Source organism: Apium graveolens, chromosome 3 (genome assembly GCF_009905375.1).
Source record: "Apium graveolens cultivar Ventura chromosome 3, ASM990537v1, whole genome shotgun sequence".
NCBI classification, from domain to species: Eukaryota; Viridiplantae; Streptophyta; class Magnoliopsida; order Apiales; family Apiaceae; genus Apium; species Apium graveolens.
In genome coordinates, this window is record NC_133649.1 from 193230610 (window position 1) to 193235794 (window position 5185).

A 5185-nucleotide genomic window follows, 5' to 3' on the forward strand; every position below is an offset into this window, starting at 1 on the left:
TCTTCTTGAGAGTCTCGAATGCCGCCAAGCATTCATCATCAAATTTGAAAGGCACATCCTTCTCGAGCAAGTTGCACAACGGCTTTGATATCTTCGAGAAGTCCTTGATGAAACGCTGATAAAAACCCGCATGACCAAGAAAACTACAGATTCCTTTCACAGAAATAGGTGGCGAAAGATTCTCAATGACGCCCACCTTGGCTTTATCCACCTCAAGACCCTTGCTAGAGACCTTATGCCCAAGAATAATGCCTTCACACACCATAAAGTGACATTTTTCCCAATTTAGCACCAAATTAGTTTACATACACCTTTTGAGCACCGCACGAAGATTATTCAAACATTCATCGTACGAATGTCCAAAGACGGAGAAGTCGTCCATGAACACCTAGACATTATTTCCAATCATATCGGAGAATATAACCATCATACATCTCTGAAAAGTGGCAGGTGCGCCACATAAGCCAAACGAAACTCTACGAAAAGCAAATGTGCCAAATGGACAAGTGAAGGTAGTCGTTTCTTGATCCTCTGGTGCAATATAAATCTGATTATACCCCGAATAACCATCTAGAAGACAATAATACTCATGACCGGCCAACCTGTCAAGCATTTGATCAATAAATGGAAGAGGGAAGTGATCCTTCCTCGTGGCCTTGTTCAACTTTCTGTAGTCCATGCATACCCTCCATCCTGTGACTGTTCGAGTGGGGATGAGCTCATTCTTCTCATTTGCTACCACAGTAATACCTCCTTTCTTAGGTACACATTGCACGGGGCTCACCCAAGAACTGTCAGAAATAAGATATATGATTCCTGCATCCAGCCACTTCAGAATTTCCTTCTTCACCACTTCTTTAATGATAGGATTAAGTCATCGCTGTTGCTCAACCGTTGGCTTACTACCTTCCTCTAGCGGAATTTTATGCATGCAGTACGAAGGGATGATCCCCTTGATGTCTGCTATAGTCCATCTGATAGCCGATTTGAATTCTCTCAAGATCCTTAAGAGATTGTCCTCCTCACTACCTGAAACGTCAGATGCAATAATAACAGGTAAAGTAGATGCATCACATAAAAAGGCATACCTCAAGTGTTCAGGCAATGGTTTAAGCTCCAAAGTAGGTGCTTCATCAATCGATGGTTTGAGCTTTCTTTCAGCATTTTTGAGGTCAGAAGTACCAAGAGATTCAAATGGCATTTCTAGCTTTCACCTTCAAGGAGAAGCATTTAGATATTGTAGTTGCTCATTGCCATCCTCATCATTACTGTCAAAGTCCCCCACTAAGGCTTTCTCTAATGCATTAGACATTAGCATATGATCAAGTTCTGAAGTAACCGCAGAATCAATCAAATCCACCTTTAAGCACTCCTCGTCTTCTGTAGGGAATTTCATCGCTTTGAACACATTGAATGTCACATCCTGATCCTGTACCTGCATAGTAAGTTCTCATTTCTGCACATCTATCAAGGTACGGCCTGTAGCCAAGAAAGGTCTCCCCAAAATTATGGGAATCTTCTTATCTTCCTCGAAATCCAGAATAACAAAGTCTGCAGGAAAGAAGAGCTTATCCACCTTTACTAGAAAATTCCTCCACTATGCCTCGTGGGTATGTAATAGAACGATCAGCCAATTGTAGAGACATGTAGGTGGGCTTTGGATCAGGCAAATTCAACTTTATGAAGATAGACAACGGCATCAGATTGATGCTTGCTCCCAAATCGCACAGGCATTTGTCAAAAGACAATTTGCCGATGGTGCAAGGAATGGTGAAGCTACCCGAATCTTTAAGCTTTGGAGGTAATTTTTGTTGCAGCACAACATTGCACTCTTCCGTTAGAGCAACGGTCTCAAGGTCATCCAGTTTCACCTTCCTTGAAAGAATACTCTTCATAAATTTTGCATAACTAGACATTTGCTCCAGAGCCTCAGCGAAATGTATGTTGATGTGAAGTTTCTTGAACACCTCCAGAAACTTATCGAACTGCTTCTCCAGCTTTTATTGTTATAATCTCTTAGGGAAAGGTGGTGGAGGATAGAGCTATTTCTCCCCTGTATTACCCTCAGGCAGAGTGTGTTCAACAATAGTCTTCCTTGGTTCCGCCACTTTCTCATTTTGCTTAGCTTCTTCATCACCAACTTCAACTTTTCCGTCTTTTACTTTTTCAGCATCAACAACTTTTCCAGACCTTAAGGTAGTAGCATTGACTTGCTCTTTATCTTCCTTTCTTCCTGGCACTTCAGTATCACTGGAAAGTGTGCCAGGTTGACGATTGAGCACTGTATTGGCTATTTGACCGATTTGATTTTCCAAGGTCTTGATAGAAACAGCCTGACTTTTGCACAACAACTTGAGTTCCTCGAAATTAGCAGTAGAAGGTGGAGCTGCACCTCCTTGTTGAGGATATGATTTCCTTTGAGCATAATGCTGTGGTTGCTGGAATCCAGGTGGATTAAACTGTTTACTTATGCCTTGCTGATATATTGTTGCTGAATAGCATTCTGATTATTACTCCAGCTGAAATTGGGGTGGTTTCTGTTGTTAGGATGATAAGTAGCTGGCACAGGCTGCTGCGGTCGCTGATAATTGTTCACATACTGAACAGATTCATTAATAAGGGAACACTGATCCGTAGCATGAGAACCTGCACAAAGTTCACAGACCATAGCTATCTGATTTACTCCATAGGTGGCTAGAGAATCGACCTTCAAAGACAGCGCTTGGAGCTGCGCTGTAATAGCTGTAGCTGCATCAACTTCCTGAATACCCGCTACTTCCCAGACATCATCCTTTGAGTTGGGTTTCGATGCTCATTTGTAGCCATAGTCTCAATAAGATTATAAGCCTCAGTATAGCTTTTGGCCCACAAGGCGCCTCCAGCTGCTGCATCAAGCATGGGCCGAGATTGGGCCCCCAAACCATTATAAAAACCAGTGATCACCATCCAATCAGGCATACCATGATGTGGACACTTTCTCAACATCTCCTTGTAGCGCTCTCAAGCTTCGCACATAGATTCTGTAGGCTGCTGCGCAAACTGAGTAAGAGCACTCCTCATAGCTGCAGTCTTCGCCATTGGATAAAACTTTATCAGAAACTTTTGCGCATGATCTTGCCAAGTAGTGATGGACCCAGCTGGTTCAGAATGTAACTTGTCCTTAGCTTTATCCCTCAGAGAGAATGGGAAAAGCCTTAGCTTAATAGCCTCATCAGTCACACCATTATATTTGAAAGTACTACAGATTTCGACAAAATTCCTGATATGCATGTTGGGATCTTCAGTAGCAGCACCTCCAAAAGAAACAGAATTCTGCACCATCTGAATAGTGCCCGACTTGATTTCAAAAGTGTTAGCCTGAATAGCCGGATGAAGGATGCTTGACTGAATATCATCAATTTTAGGCCAAGAAAAGTCCATAAGAGCTGGATCTGCCGGAACTATATTATCACCCATGATTACTGGTTCTTTCTGCTCACTCTCTGTATCCGAATCTTCGAAATCTATCTTCTCCGGAATACCAAGAACTTCGTCTGTCTCCTCAGCCGTATTTAAAGTACTCTTGCGAGTACGAGAACGTGTTTGCATAAACGCTCGCTAAGGTACCTGAAACACAACCGGAAACAATAAGTAACACGTCTTAATCAATGAGTCCTAATGACCACTGATGGTAAGTACATAAACTAAACAAATACGCCGAGACCCCGGCAGCGGCGCCAAAAACTTCTTAGGGCGGAAAACACGCGCTAATAATACACGCAAGTATACGCGTTCGCAAGTAATATAGAATACTTTCTAGTTCATTCCCACAGAGACTCAGACTAATTATGTTCGATTAACACTTACTCACCAATGTATAATTACTTCTCAATGTCAAGACAACAACACTTAGATTTGATTAACTAATTATTAACTAGAATTAACTACGAGAATTAAACACTTAATTGACACTTGAATTAACAATATTAAACACACATGAGATCACAACTTCATTACTACTTCCTTCAATAGTATTGTTATTACCCTTAGCATGTAACGGTGATGATATTAATCGAACAACACGAAACTGTAGGGCTGAGCATTCGGTCGGTTCGGTCCAAAACCGGACCGAACCGAATAGACCGAAAAACCGAATTAGTATTTTTTCTTGGACCGGACCGGACCGAAATTATAATATGGACCGGACCGAACCAAACTGAAATAATTCGGTTCGGTCCGGTTTTGGACCGAACGAACCGATTTTTTTTCAAAAATAAAATTGTATTAAAATTTTAAACCAAAAATTATAAAATCTAATATATAATTAAAGTAAGGTGATATATAGAGTAATAAGAGTGTAAAAATATAATTACAAATTAAAAATTATGATTATAACTTTAAAATATATGTAAAATGTATATAAAATAAAATTATAGTATTTATAATTTGGTCTTTTCGGTCTATTCGGTCCGGACCGAAATATTTTTTAAAAGAACCGGACCGAACCGAATTTTATTTCGGTCTATTCGGTCCGGACCGAATAAACCGAAATTTCTGAAAAATCAGGACCGAACCGAACCGAATTAGCATGGTTCGGTTCGGTTTTTCGGTTTCGGTGCGGTTTTGCTCAGCCCTACGAAACTGATAAAAGCCAACTTTCATTGTACTAATACCACTCTACCAAGCATCCACAATTAAGGCAGAAGTTGAATAGGCATCAATTATGTTGAGACCCTATATGTCTATAGAATTTGACAACATAACGATTTAAGCACAAATTATTCCTTATGATTACACAGGGCAAGTAAAACGGTTAGAGGATAACTAATCATGCATACACATACATGAACCTATGCTAGCATGGCAAGTTCTAAACCTAAAGATCCACTGTCGCTTCACAAGAGATTAACACCCTATCTTATATGTTCACGACGCACATAAGACGAATAAGCATAACCAATACTAGATATCATACAATCATCACACACTAAGGTATTAAACAACTAACTAAAGAATTCCATAGCAAATCCGTTACGACCCCATGATCACGATTAGCCCATGATTGAACTCATCGTCACCATGGTTTCATATGAAAACATGATAATAACACACGAGAATAACTAAATAAACTACTTATATTAAACCATAGTACGTCACAAGAGTAAATAGGTTCAAAGTAAAGAAAACTAGCATCCACTGTTACAAC

General features: G+C 40.2%; 1 non-coding gene across 1 annotated transcript; it reads left to right on the plus strand.

Annotated features, from left to right (window-relative positions):
* The first annotated feature begins 2956 nt into the window (after positions 1–2956).
* LOC141715976 (small nucleolar RNA R71) lies at positions 2957–3063 on the plus strand. Its single transcript, XR_012572713.1, has one exon. It is a non-coding gene; the product is annotated as a small nucleolar RNA R71 (small nucleolar RNA).
* The last annotated feature ends 2122 nt before the right edge of the window (positions 3064–5185 follow it).